Source organism: Oreochromis aureus, linkage group 7, assembly GCF_013358895.1.
Source record: "Oreochromis aureus strain Israel breed Guangdong linkage group 7, ZZ_aureus, whole genome shotgun sequence".
Taxonomy (NCBI): Eukaryota; Metazoa; Chordata; class Actinopteri; order Cichliformes; family Cichlidae; genus Oreochromis; species Oreochromis aureus.
This window is the reverse complement of record NC_052948.1, coordinates 63,614,181-63,639,884: the sequence shown is the minus strand read 5'-3', so window position 1 is coordinate 63,639,884 and position 25,704 is coordinate 63,614,181. Positions and strand designations below refer to the sequence as shown.

The 25,704-nt window shown below is 37.2% G+C and overlaps 1 protein-coding gene across 1 annotated transcript in view; it reads left to right on the top strand.

Annotated features, from left to right (window-relative positions):
- Positions 1-25,704, top strand: part of LOC116311308 (polypeptide N-acetylgalactosaminyltransferase 18-like) — a 295,782-nt gene that overhangs the window by 248,101 nt on the left and 21,977 nt on the right. The gene's annotated exons all lie outside the window — the stretch shown is intronic.

Genomic DNA, 25,704 nt, shown 5'->3' with positions numbered 1-25,704 from the left:
AATCGGCTGAAAATTGTGGAAGTAGTTAAGTGCCAAAAAAAGTGAAAAAGTGGCAACTAGAATAATAATAACTAGAAAAATTTGCATTTCCTGCGAAAATGCAGTGTGGATGCTGGAACGCTGAAGCTGTCAGCTGAAACTAGCTGAAAAAGCTGAAAAGTTGCAGAAATTGTAAAAACTTTGCAGAAGCAAAGGAACGTTGCTAAAATGTAGTAACTTAGCAGAACTGCAATATCTTAGAGGAAACATAATACTTGGCAGAAATACAATAGCATAGCAGAACTTAGCAGAAATATTGTAACTTACCAGAAACACGATAACTTCCCAAAAATACAAGAATTTCGGAGAAATAGTATAAGATAACAGAAAGAATATATTTAGCCAAACATTCTTAAACATTACAGAAATACTACTCTATAGCGGAAATGATATATTTAGAAAGAAAAATATAATATAGTAGAAATACTATGATTTAGCAGAAATCCTACAATATAGCTCAATAACAATGATTTTGAACAGATACTATGATTGAGCAGAATAGTAATAACTTAAGTGAAAATATTGGAAAGGTAAAATGACAAGCTGAATAAAAAGGAACATGGTTAAGTTTGCTCAAAACTAATTTTTGTTCACCTGTGAAAAATAAAATAAAAATACATTTAGAAATACAAATAAGAACAGCCAACAGATACACACAAAATTAAATATGGATACACAAATCAACAAATACACACAAAATCAAATATGGATACACAAATGTACAGAGAGAGACACACGCACAGGGTCTATGCCAGTCAACCAGTCTGAATATATTATATTTTTATCCAACAATGAGATGCTGCCCTAAAAAGGGCTTTGTGTGTGTCTTTCTCTCTCTCTCTCTCTCACACACACACACACACACACACACACACAAGATCCAATTCAGTCAACCAGTCTAAATATATTGAGTTTGAATCTTACAATGAGATCATCCCATAAAAGGCTCTCTCTCTCCCTCTCTCTGTCTCACACACACACACACACAAGATCCAATTCAGTCAACCAGTCTAAATATATTGATGTTGAATCTTACAATGAGATCATCCCATAAAAAGGCTTTCTCTGTCTCTCTCTCTCTCTCTCTCTCTGTCTCACACACACACACACACACACACAAGATCCAATTCAGTCAACCAGTCTAAATATATTGATTTTGAATCTTACAATGAGATTATCCCATAAAAAAGGCTTTCTCTCTCTCTCTCTCTCTCTCCTCTCTCTCTCTGTCACACACACACAAGATCCAATTCAGTCAACCAGTCTAAATATATTGAATTTAAATCTTACAATGAGATCATCCCATAACAAGCCTTTCTCTCTCTCTCTCTCTCTCTCTCTCTCTGTCCCACACACACACACACACACACACACAAGATCCAATTCAGTCAACCAGTCTAAATATATTGATTTTGAATCTTACAATGAGATCATCCCATAAAAAGGCTTTCTCTCTCTCTCTCTCTCTCTCTCACACACACACACACACACACACTCACTCACTCACTCACTCACTCACTCACTCACTCACTCACTCACTCACACACACACACACACACACACACACACACACACACAGGGAGAGAGAAGTAAGTTTCTAGCTCAGTCAAGCAGCCTGGGAGCTGCTGAATTTGAATCCACCAATCAGAGAGCCTGTGCACTTTTTCCCGCCAAAACAGGTGCAGCCGTTTTACACACACACAGAGCACAGAGACAGGATTTCTGCAGTGAATTTCTCATAGTGAGGATTCCTCTCAAACAAATGGCCATAATTTCCTAACCGTAGGGGCTAGAACGGTCATTCTTACACCGTTTTGTTCAGAAGAGATGGGGGAATCTTACAGTGTTGACAATTTATCATTAAAATATGAATTTTTAAAGATATTTGACTTGTAATGCACCATAACTGAGTAGAGGCGAAGCAAAAACTGCCTTGACCTGCCCTCAAACAACGCTTTCTAACTCTAAATCTATTTGGAGTATCAATATCATTCTTTCACCGTAAGAGACAGCAGGCTTTGGTGAACAATCATGGAAATTTTCAGGTCTCTGTGGAAATCCAAAAAAAAGATATGACGAGAGAAAAAAGTGGTTCATTTCCAGAGTTTGAAATCTGAAGAAATCTGAGCGAGGGATGAATTTCCTGCCCTCAAACAAGTCTAACTCATTTCAGAACGGTAATAGGTGAGAAAGAAATTCTTGAATTGTGAGCGTCAGGAGTGTCTGAAGATATACTGGGACAAGCCTCATGTTTTAACTTCGCTTCGTTAAGGAGATATGACGATTCGAATATGCCTCTCATTGCAGAAATCAAGCGGTGATTTTGAACAAACTCTCCATTGACTTTCTATGGAGAGTTTTCAGACTTTGTGTTGGTCTGAGGAGATTTGCCAAAATTCTATAAATCCCACAACAATGATAGTGACATTTTCGGAAAGCCAGGAAAAATACCTACGTTTTGATGTATAATTTGTGGAAGTTGAGTGAAAATTGAGCAAGTAGCAAGAAGTTGTTCGGACATGAAGAGAAGACTGCAAAACCTTCAGTGGCACACTGGAAGCCAAGTGCATAGCAACCATAACAACGCATGTATTTTGTGAAAATCACAATTTTGCAACTCAAAACTTTAAGAGGCATAAAAATAAAACGGTAAAAGATTTGAAAAATCTGATTTATTCCTGAATAGCCCAATAATTTGAGAACATTTTAAAGTTTGAATGGTTGTTCTACGTGAAAGTAGGAAAAAAAGTAGTTAAGTTTCAAAAACAAGCAAAATTTAGCAGAATTGCAGAAGTTTCCCATTCATTTCAATGGGACAAATTAAAGGAAAAAAGTGGAATATTTTAAAAAGTATAACAGTAATAAATACCAAAAGATATAGCGATCATTAGTAGAAATAGCAGAATAGTTTAAAATTTGAACGGTGAAAATCGGCTGAAAATTGTGGAAGTAGTTAAGTGCCAAAAAAAGTGAAAAAGTGGCAACTAGAATAATAATAACTAGAAAAATTTGCATTTCCTGCGAAAATGCAGTGTGGATGCTGTAATGCTGAAGCTGTCAGCTGAAACTAGCTGAAAAAGCTGAAAAGTTGCAGAAATTGTAAAAACTTTGCAGAATCAAAGGAACTTTGCTAAAATGTAGTAACTTAGCAGAACTGCAATATCTTAGAGGAAACATAATTCTTGGCAGAAATACAATAGCATAGCAGAACTTAGCAGAAACATTGTAACTTCTCAGAAACATAATAACTTATCAAAAATACAAGAATTAAGGAGAAATTGTATAAGATAACAGAAAGAATATATTTAGCCAAACATTCTTAAACATTACAGAAATACTATGATTTAGAAAAACAGTACAACATAGCAGAAATGCTGTGATTTACCAGAGACACTGTAATATAGTATGAATATTTTAATTTTATATAAATACTATGTTTTAGCAAAAATACTCCAGTTTAGCACAAATATTATAACATAGCAGAAATACTATTCTATAGCAGAAATGCTATATTTAGAAAGAAAAATATAATATAGTAGAAATACTATGATTTAGCAGAAATACTGTAATCAGCACATATACTGTAACATGACATAAATTCCTCCACTTAGTAGTAATACTATAACATAACACAAATGTTATGATTTGGCACAAAAACCATAATTTGGCAAAATACTATGATTTAGCAGAAATACTATGATTGAGCAGAAGTACTAAGATGTAGTAAAAGTACTTTGATTTAAGAGAAATACAATTATGGAGGAGTAATACTTTAAAATGGGAGAAATATTGATACACACACACATACACAGAGCCTAAAGGGAAGAGTATTTGTGCCATGGAGTGTTAAGAAGAAACTGAGGTCCATATTAGAAAAGCTGGTAAAAGTTTTCAGAATTGTAATAAATGATGAATATGAATTAGTGGTCTGTGATAGTGTATTAATTTGTAGGGCAAAAAGATGTCGACCAAGGTGGACTTGAACCCACAACCTTTAGGTTGCAGACCCGTGTCATTACCAGCTGCGCCACTGGGAAAGACAGTGAGCTCTTGGGAAGCAGGGTGATGAGCAGTCAGAATTAGATCGCGGTGAGAGGCGAAGAATGCCATTTTTTGGAGTTACAAAACGTCGTGTAACTCAAAAGCTAGGTGGGACTAGAAGCATAATTCTTGTACTGAGTGAATCAGCGGACTTTGGTGTACTTTGACTGCGATTTTCATTGCTCTTTGTACATCCGACGCAGAGATATGACGAGAGAAGAAAGGGCAGACCTCAGATATGATTGGCTGGCTGGGAAGCCATGACGGTCCCAATATGCAAATTTGAATGTGCCAGGACTCAGATATGATTGGCTGGCTGAGAAGCCATGAAGGTCCCAATATGCAAATTTGAATGTGCCAGGACTCAGATATGATTGGCTGGCTGAGAAGCCATGAAGGTCCCAATATGCAAATTTGAATGTGCCAGGACTCAGATATGATTGGCTGGCTGAGAAGCCATGAAGGTCCCAATATGCAAATTTGAATGTGCCAGGACTCAGATATGATTAGCTAGCTGGGAAGCCATGAAGGCAACAATATGCAAATTTGAATGTGCCAGGACTCAGATATGATTGGCTGGGTGGGAAGCCATGAATGCCCCAATATGCAAATTTAAATGTGCCAGGACTCAGATATGATTGGCTGGCTGAGAAGCCATGAAGGTCCCAATATGCAAATTTGAGTGTGCCAGGACTCAGATATGATTGGCTGGCTGGGAAGCCGTCCAGGTCCTGATATGTAAATTTGAATATTAGGACTGACTCCTGGGGACCTGGCAGAAATATATAGAAATACAATGATTACCCAGAAATCCTGCATTTAGTAGAAATACTATGTTTTAGCACAAATACTATAAAATGGCAGAAATACTATAATTAAGCAGAAATATTATATTAAGTACAAATCCTATAAAATAGCAGAAATAGTATGATTTAGCACAAATGCTGTATTTAGCACAAATCCTATAAAATAGCAGAAATAGTATGATTTAGCAGAAATGCTGTATTTAGCACAAATACTGAAAAGCAGCACAAATGCTATGACTTAGCACAATAGTAATAACTTAAATAGAAAAATTGGAAAAGCAAAATGGACAGCTGCAAAAAGTCCCACAAGCACAGAGAGACACACAGGATCAAATTCAGTCAACCAGTCTAAATATATTGAATTTAAATCATACAATAAGATGCTCCCATAAAACTCTCTCTCTCGCCTCGCTCTCTCTCTCTCTCTCTCTCTCTCACACACACACACACACACACACACACACACACACACAGGAGAGAAAATCAAGTTTCTAGGTCAGTCAAGCAGCCTGGGAGCTGCTAAATTTGAATCCACCAATCAGAGAGGCTGTGTACTTTTTCCCGCCAAAACAGGTGCAGCCGTTTTACACACACAGAGCACAGAGACAGGATTTCTGCAGTGAATTTCTCATAGTGAGGATTCCTCTCAAACAAATGGCCATAATTTCCTAACCGTAGGGGCTAGAACAGTCATTCTTACACCGTTTTGTTCAGAAGAGATGGGGAATCTTAAAGTGTTGACAATTTATCATTAAAATATGAATTATTAAAGATATTTGACTTCTAATGCACTGTAACTGAGTAGAGGCAAGCGAAATCTGCCTTGACTTGCCCTCAAACAACGCATTCTAACTCTAAATCTATTTGGAGTATCAATATCATTCTTTCACCGTAAGAGACAGCAGGCTTTGGTGAACAGTCATGGAAATTTTCAGGTCTCTGTGGAAATCCAACAAAAAGTTATGACGAGAGAAAAAAGTGGTTCATTTCCAGAGTTTGAAATCTGAAGAAATCTGAGCGAAGGACGAATTTCCTACCCTCAAACAAGTCTAACTCATTTCAGAATGGTAATAGGTGAGAAACAAATTCTTGAATTGTGAGCGTCAGGAGTGTCTGAAGATATACGGGACAAGCCTCATGTCGTAACTTTGCTTCGTTAAGGAGATATGACGATTCGAATATGCCTCTCATTACAGAAATCAAGCGGTGATTTTGAACAAACTCTCCATTGACTTTCTATGGAGAGTTTTCTGACTTTGTGTTGGTCTGAGGAGATTTGCGAAAATTCTATAAATCCCACAACAATGATAGTGACATTTTCAGAAAGCCAGCAAAAATACCTACGTTTTGATGTATAATTTGTGGGGGTTGAGTGAAAATTGATCAAGTAGCAAGAAGTTGTTCGGACATGAAGAGAAGACTGCAAAACCTTCAGTGGCACACTGAAAGCCAAGTGCATAGCAACCATAACAACGCATGTATTTTGTGAAAATCACAAAATGAAACTCAAAACTTAAAGAGAGATAAGATGAAAACTGTAACAGATATGAAAAAGCTGATTTATACCTGAATAGCCCAATAATTTCAAAACATTTTAAAGTTTGAATGGCTGTTCTAGGTGAAAGTATGAATAAGTAGATAAGTTTCAAAAATTAGCAAGTTTTAGCAGAATTTTGGAAGTTTTCCATTCATTTCAATGGGACAAAAAATTGCATAAAAAGCTTAATATTTTAAAAAGTATAACAGCAAAAAATACCAAAAGATATAGCGCACATTAGCAGAAATAGCAGAATAGTTTAAAATTTGAACGGTGAAAATCGGCTGAAAATTGTGGAAGTAGTTAAGTTAAGCCAAAAAAAACGTACAAAAAGTAGCAACTAGAATAATAATAAAGAACTAGAAAAATTTGCATTTCCTGCGAAAATGCAGTGTGGATGCTTTAAAGCTGAAGCTGTCTGCTGAAAATAGTTGAAAATAGCTGAAGAAGCTGAAGAAATCAAAGTCAGTGTTTAAAAAGTTGTTGAAATTTAATAACGTTGCAGAACAACATCAAGTAAACAAAAATGTAATAACTTAGAAGAAATGCAATAACTTAGAAGAAACATCACAATTCAGCAGAAATGTTGTAGTTTACCAGAAGCTACAACTTAGCAGAAATGTAATAATTTAGAATAACATAACATAACATAACATAACAAACAAAAGTAGTGTAACCTAGCAAAATAATATAATTTAGTAGAAAATTAAAAACTTAGCAGAAATATTACAAGTTATCAGAACTGCTATAATTTTGCAGAAATGTAATAATTAGGCAAAACTGTCAACAGATAACAGCTGAAAAGGCTGAAGTAACCTCAAAGTTACTTTTTAACTGTTAAAAATTACCAGAAACACTAGAAAAGGAAGAAAATCAGCCAGCAGATAAACTGATGTGGAACAAAACCAAGGTAAAATTGCAGAGTTTACACAGCTGGTGAAATCTAAAAATGGCAAAAAAAAACCAAAAAACCAAAAAGAAAACCCACACAAACAACATTTAGGTAATAAATGCACAAGATGCTGCGGTCAGAGATAAAAACACCCAAAAATAATGTTATTGAAATGCCAAAGAGTGGAAGAAAGTTTAGAAAGTAGAAAACCAGTAGTAGAAAAGTAGAACATTCAAATACTTTTAGAAACATATGATACAAAATATTTATTCAGTTGTTTCCAATGATTACAATAATGGCAAACAGAAATAAAAATCCCATTTGGGATAAACAGAAAAATATTAATAGAAAATGCAAATCAAATGAATCTAACATCTATACAAACAATTGAAGCATCTGTTGGAATTGTGAACATATCCTTGTTTGCCATGTTTATGTTTATGGCCCTAAGATGCGCAGACACATGATAGGCTATTAACTGCAAAAATATACACATATGCGCATATACGCAAGTGAGAGACAAAAATATATCCTCTGATTTGCTGGAGTTTTGTGTAAATACCATTTGGCAAGGATAAACAACATGTTCCAATGCCACATTAAAATTTTCATAAGCTTCATTTTTCAATTAGTTTACAGTTTCCTGATTTTATGATAAATGTGGTACCAATCTACAAAATACTGTCGAAATGAAGTCCACATTGTGATATATTTGAGGTGTAGAGAGTCACACAGCTGAACAATCGATGTGCATATTTAAAGAAACAGGGATCAAATAAAGAACATTATTGTGGAATAAATTACAGTGAAAATAATCACTGCTTTGCGTTATAGAGTGACTTATGATGAGGTATTAATTGGGTTAACTTTACCTTTAACAGCTTTTCTCATAGTGCTGTGACCAGGATGAAATCCATCATAAAGTAACTGTAAACAGTAGAACCATTAGCATGAATGTTATGGTTCTACTCTGATCAAAACTCAAGTCAGCTGTGTGACCTGATATAAAATGATAAAGAGGAACACATATAAATGGATGTGACCTTTATGAACTTTTCAAAATGACTTTATATGTCTGACCCATTATCTATATATATTAGAGCAGATGTGGAAAACCACTGTTAGACCTACTCTATACTAATGTAGTTACTGACACCCCATACTAAGGCAGGATTCATACAAACACACATTATTTATTCTCTTAAACATTTTCTTTTTTCACATTTTGAGATTGTGTAATTTCTATAAAGAATATGTGTAATGGTTCAATAGATATAGTTATTTAAATGTCCATAATAATCACATGATCATTTTGTACATCCTACAATTCAAGATTTAGAGCTGTGTGTTTGTATGAATTCAGCTTGCTATACTTATAGACTTAGATATATTAATCCACTATTTACCCAAACAATGTAACTTGTTTGGGTAAATAAATTGGGTTTGTCCTACAAAATAATTATTCAACAATAAAAAAAAAAACAAAAAAACATCTAGACATTAATCCAGAGTTCAGTTTCATATGTCTGATATTGTTTGTTAAATCTGGTGACACAAACACAGTCAAAAATTCATTGCTAGCGTGACATGTGGTCCTTTTTTGTCTTTGACCAATGATATGCTGGTTACTTGGACCAGTTTAGTATTTCCTGTCACAGAGGAATGTTAAATCCAAAAGACAAAACTGAAAAAAATATGTTAATTGCAAACATGTTTTTGCTTAGTCAAATGATTGAAATCACTTGGAAACTGTCACCTTAAAACCTCATTGTAAATATCATCACAAACAGATGTTTTCCACACAGTTAACAAAGCTCCACCACATCTGATAACTGCATATAAATGTAAAAGAAAAAATAAAAAGAAAAAATAAAACAATTAACACAAGGGAAGACTTTTGATTTAATAACTAAGCTTAAAATAAGTGTTACCTTTGAATATTTGTGGGAAAAATCTGATGCTACCCCAAGAATACAAAGCCACACTGGAAACGATAACAGGCTTGCAGCCCTCTGTCTTCCTGGAGTGAGGTGCCTGATCAGTAGCAGTGAGTTGACAGAAGTCGGTGTCTGTAAGGGTGGCCAAGCACTGATACTCTGTCCACTTGCGTAGAGTCTAAGAAGCTGGAATGCAGGCACACTGTACGAGCTTGTTCTAAAAAATACAGAAAAAGGAACATTTTATTTGTGTTAACTAGAAATAAGTTATAAAATGAACAATGTTGAAATACCTTATAGGTGCTGCAGGCCACATAACCAGAATCCAGAGCAATCTCACACTCACATGATGGTGAGGAAAGACATGAGCTCTGCAATGAGGTTTGAATGTTTCAGTTGGGACAGTGAAGAACTCAGAAGACAGCAATACCTGCACAGAGAGACAGAGTAGAAAAAGCATAGATTTGTAATCCATAATGTGAATTAAAACTCAAAAAGTGTTAACAAGTATAATCATTTGAGTGTGTAATTCTTTATGCAATAAACAGGATTTAAATTAATTAAATGAATTAAAAGCACTGACATTTTTTAATCAAAGATAAAGAATCATACCTCTCTCTGCTCTGAGGATCACTGAGCATCTCTGACAGGAAATACAGTTTCCTCAGTATGAGTCATCATTGATGGTCTCAGAGGTGTGTAGTGTGGCAGCATGGTGATGGTCTCCAGATCAGGCAGGAGGTCAGGTGATGGGTGTGTCATCTTCTCCACTGAAGACACACTGGTATGGCAGTTCATAACACAGCAGTCTCCTTGTGGCATGTAGTTATCTGTGCAGTCCAGCACTGATGGATCAGGTTTGGCTCAGCAGTTCATGAAGATGGTGTTAAGATGTTGTTGTTTCAGCTGAGGATGGTGAAGTTCGAAGGTTTTCCCACAAAGGAGACAGGACTGTGTGTGCCCTGTCTGAAAAAATACATCTACAAAACATAAAGTGCTTTTAACACCACCAACCCACCTCCCACCCACCCATCTCAGCCCCCAAGTGTCTATGTAATGCTGGTATGGGGTGTCAGTTACTAAATCTAATTAGTGCGTCAGAAAGCGGGGCTACACCTAAAGCCCCGCTTTCTGATGTCTTTGTTAATTAGCAGCTTTTTCCAGCTGCTCAGAGATTCTGACTTGGCCTTTATCCACCCAAACCCAAACCCACCCGGATAAAGGCCAAGTCAGAAAATGGATGCAGAAACTTTCCATGTACTTCTAAATCAGTTTTTATACATATTCTGTAAGCTATAAAAATGTTTTTCTCTACATAATGAATCATTATAGACATCTCTGGTAGCCTAAAGATAGTTTAAAACTTTTAACATTTTTACCTGTAAAACATGATAAGCAAAACCTCATTCATCCCAAAAACATTTGATTCTACAAAATTTACTATAATCAAGAAAATATAATTGTCTGTTATTATTCATGTGACCCATAATAAATACCTGCATTTATCTGGGATTTATTTACTATTTCCTATTTGAAAGCCCTTTGAGGGGAAGCTCTCGTTTGTTGAGCTACATACGTCACAGTAAAAAAGTATCAAAAAGGAGATGACAATTAACATCCATGAAAAAATGCATTAGTAGATTTAGTCATTTAAAACATGAGAATAAAAATAAATTATGTCCGTTTAATACTTTTTGCAGCATATTTCAGATCTGAGCTGCATGATAACAGAAAGCAGATCTCCGGCTCTGCATGAAGTACAGCCATGATTTGGTGAAATGATTAATAACATTGCAATAAGAAAGGGTCTTCTTACAGACAGAGTAGGGAAGACAATATGAAGAAATATAATTATTCAATGAAAAATCTTTTCATGCTCTACAAAAATAAACTCTGTAACAAACATGATCTGTAATTGTTTCAAAACTCACCAGACGACTTCATGATTGGCTGGAGGACAGGACACAAAACACAGGGTTGTGGTAACTGTAATATGTTCTCAGGACACCTGAATAGAGACTTTTCTGTGGCTGAGAAACAAAAATGAGGTCAAGCAGGGTGTTCTTGTCTGTAGTGGCAGAAGTGATCAGCTGTGAATACCCTCTCGACTGAAACTGCTCCAGAATCTGTTTCCTTCCACTCTGTAACTGGTTCTCATTAAAATCTCCACACACAATTATTGGGTGACAGTCCATTATTTCAAGTGAATCTAAAAGACTTACCAGGTTTTGCATGAATGGTGTCAAACTGTAGTCAGGAGGTCTGTACACAACCGCAATGAGCGCAGGGAATGGAGCCTGAACCTTTAACACTAAGAACTCAAGATCAGTGACATTATGCAGATACTGTTTTACCTGAACCTGAAAATGATTCCTCAAATACACAACAACTCCACCACCACTTCTGCTGGCCATGTGAGGAAAGTTTGTGTAGGACACATGTCTGTTGCGTTTGAACATGGTGTAGCCGTCCAAATGAAGACTGTCTGCAACAAAGGAGCCTTGGAGGTGAGACTCTGTGAGACACAAAACATCTGCTAAACACATTTCATGATGACTCTTGATGTCACTGATGTGAGATGGCAAACCCTCCGTATTGTGATGGATCAGTGTAAGAGTGTCAGGTCTGCTGGCTGTTTCTCTGACCTGAAGAAGAGGCATCATTTCTTCAACATTGGCTTGTCTCATGGTTTGGAGCGCTGCAGTTACCTCGGGATTGGCATAAATCTTGTTCTCATCCAAGTCCTGCAAATAGAGTCCACTGAGAGACGTCACCCTGCTGAGAGCAACATAAGCCATACCTGGTTCAAAAATGTTCCTCATTGAAACTACAGCTGTCTGTGTTGTAAGACCCTGAGTTTTGTGAATTGTGCAGGCGAATGCTAGCTTTACAGGAAACTGTCTGCGTGCATCGCTCCTTTAAACTTCAGACTCTCCTCTGCTCTCTCAATGTAAACCAGATCATCAGATGCTGCATTAGCACTGCGGTTGTGTCTCATAGGCTGCCGGTTGTCCATTCTGAGCCCCAGTTTAATTATTTGTCCATCATTTTCAGATCTCACCACCTTTATCAGTATACCAAAAGCACCATTGACTAAACCGTTTAGTGTGTCCAAGTTTCTGGTCAGCATCACTGGCTCCTTCAGCAACATTCAGGGTGTCGGGTAAATCATTTTGCCCACCTGTAAATGGTTTGTCTCTTCGTGCCATTCTGCCTGTACGTTTATCCTTCTGGAAATCGTCTGCATTGATGATTATAATGTTTGAATGAAGCTTCTTGAGCGTATCTGTGTTGTGGGATTCAACATTCTTGTTGGTGGCATAAATGTGTAAGACCTCAGTTGGACATTCTTCTGGTGCAGTCACAGCCTGTGACAACAAATCTCTGTCGCACTGAGAAAGCTCATCTGTCTTTTCTTTGATTCTAATCCTGTTCAGCATCTCTGCAAAGGCCACATCATCTTTCTGACGCATGATCTCTGTTAGAGTGATCATCTGAAATGTTCCTGCCATAGGTCAATCTGTTCTGGATCATAAACACAGAGAGGCTTAGACTGTCGCACTGGTGGCAGCTGGTAAAAATCTCCAACAGCTAAAACTGACATTCCACCAAAAGGTCTCTGAGTGCCTTTGATTTGTTTCAGTCTTGCATCCACATAAGCAAAAAGGGTTTTGAAAACCATTGAAATCTCATCAATAACAATAATTTCAGCATTCATAAGCTCAGATCTGACTTCATCCAGTTGGTTACCAAGTCCTTGAATGGGTGGTTTCAGACTCCTGGGTAGTTTGAGTAGGGAATGTAATGTAGAGCCATTGATAGAAAAAGCTGCTGTCCCGGTAAATGACGTCAGTAAAACAGTTGGATTTGATATGTCAGCTTCTTCTGCATTAGCAGGGAGTCTGCTCAGGATCTTTGATGCTTCAGAGTGAATACATTTAATCAGATGTGACTTTCCAGTTCCTGCACCACCGTTGATATAGAAGAAAAATGGATCTGGGTTTAAACCACAAACTCGCTGAATACACCAGTCTCTTATAGCATAGAACACGCAGGCCTGCTTCTGGTTCAGATTCTGATACATTACACGTACCACGGCTGGATCGACTGCAGGTTGTTCTCTGATGGCTTTGATCTCTGTTACAGCATCAGACTGACGACTGTAGTCGGGGACATTCTCCTGTTCGTTCTCATCATCAGAATGTCTCTCAGGAAGATTCTCATCACATTGCAACCTCACAACTTCAGATTCAGGAGCAAGATTACACCATTCATCGATCACAACATCCCTATTCTGTTCAAACTCTTCCAGTGCACTCTCAATATCCTCAGAGTTCTTCTCATACTTGTCTTTATTTCTCTTCACAACCCTTTTCACAGACTCACTGTGGTCTGAACATGGAAGTCGTACAAAACCCGAGTTGTAGAAGGACTGATAGGTTTGGAACCCTCGTGGTTTCAGTTCCTGCTCTGATCTGTGTGGAAGGTAAAGTCTCAACAGTCGTCCATAATATTGCTCAGGATCGTTTTCCTGTGAACAGTGGTAATACCTGATTATAGCTGGTTTATCATTCTTTCGCCTTAGTACAAATCCAAGCTGGTTAAGAAGAGGAAGCACATCTTTTCCTTCATTTGGACCACTCACCAACCGGCACAAGGCAGCAAAATCAGCCAGTGACATTTCCTCATATTCTGGTGTCTCAGGTCTTGATTTGTATTTATCACTCAAACTTGTCATCCAAATATTACAACTGTCATGTGTTGTGGATTCCAGGTAGCTCATCGGGCGACTCATTTTTACTGGGTTATCATCTGTTGGTACAAATACAACACTGCGGGAACATTTTTTCATTTTAGGCCACAGACTCGAGTCACACACTCCTGTGCGCTGATTTCTCTCTTTTTGAGTAAGCCTGCATCACAGCTCTCATTTCATCACATTCATTGACCGTGTTCTTATCAGAGTTGTCAATAACTGTCTTCAGGTATTCAGAGAGGCCAGATTCTTTCTTCGTTATATATTTACAGAGGTATTCTATACATGAATAGGCATTCAATATTAACGAGACATCTAAATTAGAGTTCCAGGCTTCAAGCAGGTGTGGGTTGTAATTGTTGATCCAACAGTCCTTTGGGTCACGTTTCAGAATAAGAGCTGTTTTCTTGTTTATGTCTTGGAGGCATTGCTCATACTCATTCATTGTCAAGTTGCATCGTGACAGAATCTGCTCTATGGTGAGAGAAGCAGCTTCAGGTTCCTTCAGCAGGGTCAACAAAGGTCTGAGTTTGGCTTTTGCAGCTTCAGTGTCTGAATCCTCATCCTGTCTCACAATCATTGTTCTTGTGGCTGGTGGTTTTGGAAACCCAAATCTACAACCAGAGTTTACACTCTTAAAGCATGTTTTGTGTGGGTTTTTGCTGTGCTTTTGTAGTTCAGCGACTTTTTGTGCAGTTCAGGTTGTTTTTCTGGATCAGGAGTTGAGCTGAGATGTATCTGTCCACAAAGTCACAGACAGTTTGGTCATCATCCACATCTACTACTACCTTTTCTCGAATCCACAGCAACATGTGTATATGCGGACTACCTCTGTGCTGGAACTCAACTCTGTAAAAGTAATCAATGATTTCACCAAGGGGCTGTGCAGGAGAAAAAGCAAATCTCTGAACAAAGCCTCAACACGCTTATCAAACATTCGCATGGTGGTTACTGGATTTGATCTTAGAATTTCACACTTTTCTGACCAGTCCAGGGCTTCAAAATCAACCTCTTCACCTTGTTGTCTCTTTATAGCTTGAATCACTTCAGGCCATCTCATCTCAGCAGCAGAGAAAGTGACAAAGAACTGAGGTGTTCCTATTTGACGGACCATACTGAATAGATCTTTGGTGGTTTTCTGCCAGTAAGCTGGAGTTCCTCTGAGTGGCTGCATAAATCTGATTGCATCTTTATTTCTTACCAGCTTCTCTACTTCTGTCTTACTTTGTAACATTCCTGATGTGATTTTGCGTCCATCTTTGGTCATAGTTTTACCTTTCCTTAGCTGTATTGTCATGCTGGAATTAGCCAGGTGTATTTCAGTGACAAACTGTGAGAAAAACAGGTAATTTGTGTCTTTAGCAAATCTTGCATCAATGTTGAAAAGCCTTGACTTGAAGTAAGCACTTGGTGTGAGTTTAAGACATCTCTTTTCATCCAGTGTATTCTGACCAGTAGGAAACTGCACAGGAAATGCCATGGCTTCCAAATGAGGAGTTCTGAAGAAGCTAACAGGATTGTTTCTTTCTGCAGGCACCACACAATATGTGTTATCACTGAAACAGAGAATCTCTTCTGAAATGTCTACAGGCTGCAGACAACTTTCTAGAGCAAAACCTCCATTGTTCAAATCACTTTCTGGTTCCTCTGGATTGATTTCCTCTGGTTGTTCATCACAGGATTGCATATTAATATCTTGTTCACTTTCAGACTCACTTTCGCACAAAAGGGCATCTCTTTTCATAGTTGTCAATTTCCATTAAATCTGCTTCATTATAATCATCACTTGCCATGCTGGCTTCATCACTGCTGTCATCATCAGGTAACGTTGGATCACAAAGCAATGCATCATCTCTGATAACAATATCTGTGTACTGTGGATGAATCTGTTTCAGTTTACGCAGGGCTCGGATCAGTTTAGACCAGGTGACAGTCTGGAACAGCTGATGGCCTTTGTAGCACAGTCGTCTTTTCAGCTTGATCCTCATTATCTGCGATTGGTTTCTGGGCCTCGGTAAACAGTCAACTGTTTGTTGGACTTCAGATGGTACACACACCACATTACCACGTATGAGTCTTTGTCTGCCCTTTGAAGTGGAATAATCTTTGCAAATGGGATGCATTTGGCAATCAGATGTCTCTCCAGAATGTTGAGATCACACAATTCAGCTGGAATATCCTGCAGTTCTAAACCATTGACAGCAGCAAGCCTTGGCATGCGTCCACTTTTGAGGAACTGTGACACGTGTGACAGATATACTCCTTTTTTCTCTCAACAGGGAAGCTGCAGTGATCATTACATGCTTCATCACACATATGAACAAATTTACCAGTTAGACACTGCTGAGCTACAGTTTGGTGTTTTGAGTAATTTTCTCTTTGCAGATTTTCACCTGATTAGGAAAAGAAGCTTTTAGACAAACAGTACAAACATAAGATGGTGCTGACTTAATGTTTGATCTGAAACAAGATATGGCCTCATTCATTAAACTGTTATCTGGATGACACTGTAAACTTTCAGCTGGTCGATGCATCTGACGATATTTTCTTTTTATGTTCACTGCACATCTGATATTATGCATCTGTCTAAAAGAAAACCGTTCCAATATTTTACTCTCATTCGTTCTCTCATATTGTCCTTGTGTTTCTGCTGAAATTGTCTCTCTTCTCCATAACGTTTAGTGATGTACGATCGTTTTTCTGTTTAAATTCTTCACTTTCTTTATATAGATTATATACATATGACCTCATGTAAGCTTTATGTTTCTCTCTGAATCCAGCACAAGTTCTGTAATTTCTTCTTATACGTTCCTTCTGCTGTTCTTTGAACATAGGAGATTGTCTATAAGATTCTTTATATATTTTTTTCTCATACGCCTTCTGCTTTTCTCGGAAAATGGGAGATTCTCTATATGTTCTTGTTATACGTTCCTTCTGCTTTTCTCGGAAAATGGGAGATTCTCTATATGTTCTTGTTATAATGCCCTTCTGCTTTTCTCGGAAAATGGGAGATTCTCTATATGTTCTTGTTATACGCTCCTTCTGCTTTTCTCGAATAAAGAATCTTCTTTATACATCCTTATAACACGTTCTCTTTTTCTCTCTCTAATTTTAGCACTATCTCTATAGATTTTTCTCAAATGTTCTCTCTGTTTCTCTCTATATGTAGCATTGAGTTTATACAGATTATTTTTGTACACACTCTTTTTCTTACTGTGATCAGAATCACGAGACTTTCTACTACAATCTTTTTTTCTTTGCCTTAAAGCTTTCATCAAAAGTGTATGTCTGTCTTTCTTTCTTTTCTCATTTTCCTTTCTCTGTGGTAGTTTTTCTGGACCAATAATCGTCTCCTAATCTTTCTCCTTTGCTGTTTATTATGCTTTAACAGTTTATGTAAAAGTTCCTCTGTTGTCTCAGTTAAACAGGAGGCAATGTTTAAATCATTCTGAGGAACAGATTCTTTTGTTACCTGAGTGTCTCTTACAGAAGATGCAGAGGTTTCTATTTCTAAATAATCAGAAGGACGATTGTTCATCTCAGCAGCTGGCTCATTTGAATAATCCACTCTGGATGACATCACTTCAGTGGCTAAAGTGTCGGTCACAGTTTTCTGTGTCTGCTCAGTGGATTTTGGGTTTTCAAATTCAGGTTCATTTAAAGCTGGTGCTGGAACAGTTGTAGCTGTTTGTCTGTTTTCATCAGCATCTCTTTGGTCAGCTGCGTTTTCACTGTGGAACCTCGACAGGCTGTAGCTCATAAGTGCAGGTTGGCGCGATGCTAAACATTCGGTACAAGCGTTTGATCCTGTCAATCATGTCGTTAAGACGTGTGAATTTTAACATAACTGCAGTTCCACCACTTACAGCTAGCGACAATGGCATTCCTGTAGACTTACGTGGGTGAGGGTCAAAGTATGCGTATTCACCTGAAGTCAGCCTGCAAACTGCAATGACTGTTCCTCCCATGACTAGCAAAGCATAGCGAACCGCTGAAGCCAAACACTGTAGTCCCTGTTCAAGGCTCGGAAGGTGAGCTGTACCATCAAATGTGCCATAATGAGCAAACTGAGACATGTCCACTTGATACTCGTGTCTGCGGCTGGTGACCACTGTGGGAAGCTCATCACAGGCTAGAAACACGCTGTTCACAAACCTCTTTCTGGCATCTGAATACACGGCATGGCCTTTGTCCAACACACGGTTAAGATCGGCTCTGGTAATGAATTCATCCTCGTGTAAGAATGAGAGGAAAACCAAACTGTTCGCCATGCATTGCTGATTCCTGTACTTTCCATACTTAGCAGAAGCCTGGCTTCGGGATGCACAGATGCTACTCACTCGTGGATGAGTTTCACTGTTTGTAATCTGTACATGAGACGGTCCTGAGTTTCTCCATCACACTGCGTTTGCATAGTTACCTGGGGTTCAGTCTGGATTACCTGCTGTACTTTAGCATTTGGCACAGATGATGAGCAAACACCTCTCTTTACCACATCTGCATAAGACACTGCAGCTGTCTGAGCACTGCTCTGCACTTCTGGACTGGGAATACTTGCAACAGACACCTTTACCTCCTCACCACTCTGAGAAACATTTACCTGTTCCTTCTCCTTTTGCCGTCTAAGCTTCTGGGACAGCGACCTTTGACCTTTCCTTGGCATTTTGTGCAAGTACAAACTGGACCTTATATTTATACACAAATGTAAACAAAATTCAACCTGTATACACTGAAAAACTAATCTATTAAATGGAGAAATGTAAAACTATACAAATGGTAAAGTGTTCTTATAACTATGTAATTGATGTAAAAGGCTGACTTAAATACAAACTCTATATAAAACTTATTGAAAGTTCTTTAAAAACAGTTTTATTGTAGCTTTTTCAAAACTGTATATTGTTACTTCTATTTTTTTTAACCAGACTGGATAACAAATAGGTCTATACTTCTGTAAAGCAATATACAGAATAAATCTCAACAATCAACAGTCTATAATAAAACTCTTAACTTTTAAGTAGACTTTGTGTAAATCTTTAAGATATCTAATACTTTAAGCAAATATGAGTGATGGTGTGGTGATCAGATGACAGGCGATGAAGATTCTTCAGCTGGATGTTCTGCAGCAGTCAGGAAACAGGAAGTCTGGGTTCTCAGGGCAGCCTCTAGATGACAATTGTAACTGAATACTTACAGAGTGACAAAAAGGGTTTGTCCTTAAATAATAATAGTATAAACTTGCAGTCAAATGTTATAGCCAATGAAACAGACTTGAAAAATATATTTGAATCCAATTTATTATCTATGTGAATATAACAGTCTGAATGTATGTATTACAAAATAACCAGATTATCTTATTACAAATAAACCTTGAAAAAGGTGTGTATTTTATATAATTTATCAAAGTAACTGCACACGTAAGCCAAGCTATCAGTGTTTATTCCAAAGTGTAATGTAAAAATTAAAATGACAAATGTAGGACTGTGTAAGTAGTTTCTACTGTGAGTTCTACTGTAGTGTAATTCTACTACTGTAATTTCAAGTTTCTACTTGTGATTTCCAGCAAAATGACTGGATGTGAGAGAGTTTAACGACAGGAAAGATGGAGCAGTGAGAGCAGAGATCTCTCAGAATTCTGAAAACAGATCGACGAAGTTCTGGTAACTTCAATTCCAAAAACTTAGATTCTGGTAAAACTTGATTTCAAGTCACAGGATTGCGTTTCAACTCAGGTTCAAGCTTGTCAACTTAGATAGAGCTCATGGCGGAGAAATGATAGAAGATAGAATGGCTTGTCAAAAAGATGGAGCAGGGAGAGGGAGAGTGATAGGACAGACTGAATTGCTTGTTAATGATAGAGGGAGAGGGTATTCTGCAGCAGGTCACCTGTAAGACAGAAAGAGACTGGAATTAGGCATATTTTCAATAAACATGGCTTCCAAGTATTTTTCTGACTATAAGGCACATTTAAAAGCCTTTAATTTTCTCAAAAATCAACAGTTTACCGTATGTATTAATTCTGGCTGTGCTTGCTGACCTCAAACCAATTTTATGTGTTACACGGCGCCAAACATCTGTCAAAATGTTTTAGTACGACTTTGAAAGCTACAAAGCTGCAGCGCTTGATGGATTGTTGGAGCATTACAGCTACAGTAGTCAGGTGCCTCATGGAGTAATTCCTATTGTCCTTAAACATAATATTATGGTGTGTGTATGAGAATCTGGCACCTGTTTAGAGACACGCGCGTTTAAGCAGATTTCAAACCGATCAATCCATGAAGAATTTGATAGATTTGTGGAAGAGGACTGAACAGAAAAAGTTAGTGTATTGTTATGTGTTACCACTGAAAAATGTTGAGAGTTACTGTGAATGAGTTGAATAGTTTGAGTTATCTGAATATTTGGTTAGCTGCATACGCCTTATAACCCGAAAAATACAGTACATTACCGTTAACATAAAAGTAAACAATACTGTTTCTACATATTTCAGTCACATTTGGGGTATGTTTAATACACAGCCATAAGCACTCCACTAAATCTAGGACATACTTATAATGACCGATTTAAAGGCCTAATTAAAAATATATATGACCATAATTTCTTTGTAGATCATTTAACCATAAAATACAGAAATGAATGCTGTATCTGTGCTTTTGATTGTTTCCAGTCATCAACAAAATCTTTAATTATAAAAGACTAATTCAAAGAGCAGTTTTCAGACAGTGACTTAATTATTGAAGGAAAGAAGCTTTTGAAATCCACAAGGCCCTATTTGAAGACTTAATTGTACCTAAACTGCTGTTCATGAGCTGCTCTAATGTGAAAAAATATGTGCTGCTACAATAACCTACGGACCTCTGTAGGTCTGGAAATGTTTACACAGACTTTACTAGGATTTGATGACTTTTGATGATCACCAATAGCTGTGCTCACTCACACCACTACACTGAATCTCCTATCATGAGAAACATTTCCCAGCACTGCACCTCAGAAAAACCTTTACTTACCAGACTTGAGACGATCAGATCAGCAGTCTAGAGAAAGGAAACAATTCATCAGATCACTGTTAGATGATTCAGACTGTTGAGCCTCTTCACACAAATCCAATTTACTGTGACACAAATTAACTAGTAAAATCCTAAATTACTTTAAGCTTTTTAAGTTTACTGTAGTCTGAAGAGGAGATAATTGAACTGCAGGGTCTCACATGGCTTTAGCATGTGTAATAAAAGCATTATTACTACAGAAATGCAAAGAACAGGCACCAATATTTGTTGGCACAAGTGCAGGATACACCAAATATTTCCTACACAGAAGCCTTGTGGCTCAAACATTTTCTACAACAGGTCAGTGCTAATAAAGTGTGAAAAATCAAAACTTTTAATGTCCTTTCAGGTTAAAAACATTAAATACAAAGTAATTCTTGTAATCAGAAGCAACAGAAAACCTCATCATGTTTTACATGATGAGGTTTTACATGTAAATATTGACATGTTACAATAACAGAGGTGCAGAATGTTTGTGATTAAAATTAAATGTCCTAAAATATTACACTAAAAAGTCCTTTCATTGTACCCGTTGCTAGGAATATTTATGTATTTTGCAATGTCCCTTTTGGCAACATTTCTATTTAATTGTAAAATCATTATATTCACTAAATAAGTAATAAACTAATTAGACACACTGGCTGTAATTTACCTAACAATGTCCACTCACACCTCTGGTTCTCTTCGTTTTTATTATTGCTTAACTGTTAAAGCTATTACTTATACCGAGTGAGGCAAAGTACTTCTACAGTGTTCTGACTTTAATATAATACATCAGCAGAATTTGAGAGACAATATGAATCAATACCTGTGCAGCTCTTAAGTGTTTGAGCCACCACTTATACGGACTCTCCTAAAACACTTTCATTGTTTTGTCTGCTACTTAAATCCACAAACATAAGGACAAAATGAACACCTGGATAAAGACATCTGACATTTAACTGTTTGAATTCAATAAGCCATATGAAATTTAAATCATACATAAATGGGCTACTAAACTTCAGGGACATTTTCAGGGACAGTCAGAGGCCCTGTGTGGGGGGCTTTGCTGCTACAGGTCACAAATCTTGTGTTTTTGCCAATCAGTAAATGGAAACGTATCACAAAAAGTCAAACTACTGTATGTAAGTCGTCAAATGTGCTACACAATGCCAGGTTCATACTGCTTCAGTTACAATCACTGTTAACTTACCAGCAAAGGCAAAACCAAAGATCTCGTTCACTCTGTGTAACAAAAGACAAAGCACAAAAATACAGAATGAGACAACTCAAATCAGCATCAGAGTCAATACTGCATCACTCTGTGTAGTCCAAAAGATTCAGTACACTTCTTTGTTTACCACAGCAACAAACAACTCACCTCTTTTTTCTACACCTTATTAAATATTACTGTCTTCATTAAGGTAAAATGTGGTTTCATCCATTTGTAATAAGCCACACAAGTTTCTCAGTTATGTGATAGCTCTATTAGTTTGGTGCTATTAGATAACACAGTAGATTTCATAAGCAGTGATTTGCTACACCTAGCACTGCACACTTTATCAAATTCTGACATCACAATTTCAAAGCATGAACAATCATAAATGAAAGCTTGGATGATATTTTTGTAGGCTTCAACATTTGAGTTGGTCTGCATTCAAATTCTGCTTCCTAAAATATTACCTGCACACAGTATCATTTAATATGCTGTTGTTTTAAATATCTACATATCATATTTATAATATTAATGGTGCACTGCTGCATTTTATTTATTTGAAGGTGGCCTTTTTAGATTTCATTAATTTTTCACAAAGTGAGAAGTTAAACAGAGCTGCAGGTGTAGGTTTTATTTTAAAAACAACCTGTACAAACAAGTGTTTGTTAAACAGTTCTTAAAAATTTAACTAAAAACTAAAATTGATTAATTAAAAAACTTCTTCTTGTTAAGAAATGTCATTATTCTTATATTATGTGTTTTATCCTCACTCTATTGCTCCCTTCTGTTAATTAACCCACAACACAGACACACCGGCACAGGCACGTGACTCTTTTTCTCCCGGCTTTCAGTCAGAGGCGGTAAAATGGCTCCTTTGAAGTTGCCGACCCTGCTGCTCCAGCAGCTAATCAGTGGTTCTAAAATGGCGGCTCATTACCTTACAACCTATAGAATGAGGCCGTTTTAACTGACTGATTTGTGAAGAGGAGAACTAACTTCAGCTTCCCTAAGAGACTCAGAAACACTAACACACTGAATGAACCAAATACAACACAATAACTGTATTAAACAATCAAATGAACCATATTAATTTCACACTAGGCCTATAGGAGCTAGGCTAGGCGTTAGCGCTTAGGGCATACCAAACACTCCTTTTAAATACTAAAATTACAACGTTTCACTAAAAAGCAGCCATTGTGTTACTTTAACATGACTTATACTTCGACTGGCTTCATAACTCACTAACAACAACTCGGTAAATCACTCAAACAGCTTATAGACATTTTATTTCAGAGAAGAGAGACAGAGAAGCAGGCTTACCGGCAGGGATGGAGCAGAGACTGGGCGGAGATTAAGGAGTCAGCCAGAGACATAAAAAGAGGCATTCACGGGTAGTGGGAAACTTTGCCATTACACAAAATTGGCATTGAAAACGTGAAAAATATATGTAAATTTAAATATTATTATACTAGATTTTTTTTTGCAACAAAAACAACATGCAGAAATTTAATTCTATAAGTTCATTAAATGTTTCAAACAGGATTCTGTGAATTTGAAATAATGGTTAAAAGACATAAATAAACATAAGGTCAGTATGTTAAAATGTACTGTATTATACATAGATAGATAGATTTATGTAACTGACTGCAGTAATAAGAACAGTCTTCAGGACAGTAGGAGCTGCAGAGGCTCATCTCACTGCTCTGCAGGACTCAAGAGGTTCAGGAGGTCCTTTAACCCCACTGCCATGAGACTTTTTAACAGTGACCCCTGAGTGTTCAATGCACATTTATTTCTTTTTTTAAAAACATAATGGTTGTAATCATATAAATTCCCCTTGTGGGACTAATAAAGGTATATCAAATATCAAATTGATGAATATGAATTAGTGGTCTGTGATAGTGTATTAATTTGTAGGAAAAAAAAAACATGTTGCCCAAGGTGTAATTGAACCCACGACCTTTGGGTTGCAGACCTGTGTCATTACCAACTGCGCCACTGGGAAAGAGAGCGAGCGCCTGGAAAACAGGGTGATGAGCAGTCAGAATTAGATTGCGGTGAGAGGCGAAAAACGCTGTTTTTGGAGTTACAAAACGTCGTGTAACTCAAAAACTAGGTGGACTAGAAGCATAATTTTTGTACTGGGTGAATCAGCGGACTTTCGTGTACTTTGGCTGTGATTTGCATTGCTCTTTGTACATCTGTCGCTGAGATATGACGAGAGAAGAAAAGGCAGACCTCAGATATGATTGGCTGGCTGGGAAGCCGTGCAGGCCCTGATATGTAAATTTTATATGTATCAGTCCTCACAGAGGATTGGCTGCCTGGGGACCTGGCAGAAATATATACAAATAGTATGATTAAGCATAAATACTACATTTAGTAGAAATACTATGTTTTAGCACAAATACGATAAAATGGCAGAAATACTATAATTAAGCAGAAATACTATATTTGGCAGAAACACTATATTTAGTACAAATCTTATGAAATAGCAGAAATAGTATGATTTAGCAGAAATGCTGTATTTGGCACAAATCTTATGAAATAGCAGAAATAGTATGATTTAGCAGAAATGCTGTATTTGGCACAAATCTCATAAAATAGCAGAAATAGTATGATTTAGCAGAAATACTGTATTTAGCACAAATACTGAAAAGCAGCAGAAATGCTATGATTTAGCACAACAGTAATAACTTATAGAAAAATTGGAAAAGCAAAATGGACAGCTGGAAAAATCCTGAACATGCTAAGGGTCCCTCAAATCTAATTGTTAATTGAAAAAAAAAATCAGCAAAAAAAAAAAAGTATAACAGTCACACAATCACAAATATGGGCACATATGGAAACACACATGCACAGAGAGACACACACAGGACCAAATTCAGTCAACCAGTTTAAATATATTGAATTTAAATGATATAATAAGATGCTCCCATCAAAAGGCTCTCTCTCGCTCTCTCTCTCTCTCTCACACACACACACACAGCCTAAAGGGAACAGTATTTGTGCCATGGAGTGTTAACAAGAATCTGAGGTCCATATTACAAAAGCTGCTAAAATCATAAAAGTTTGCAGAATTGTAATAAATGATGAACATGAATTAGTGGTCTGTGATAGTGTATTAATTTGTAGGAAAAAAAAACATGTTGCCCAAGGTGTAATTGAACCCACAACCTTTGGGTTGCAGACCTGTGTCATTACCAACTGCGCCACTGGGAAAGAGAGCGAAGGCCTGGAAAACAGGGTGATGAGCAGTCAGAATCAGATTGCGGTGAGAGGCGAAAAACCCGTTTTTGCAGTTACAAAACGTCATGTAACTCAAAAACTAGGTGGACTAGAAGCATAATTTTTGTACTGGGTGAATCAGCGGACTTTGGTGTACTTTGACTGTGATTTGCATTGCTCTTTGTACATCTGTCGCTGAGATATGACGAGAGAAGAAAGGGCAGACGCCA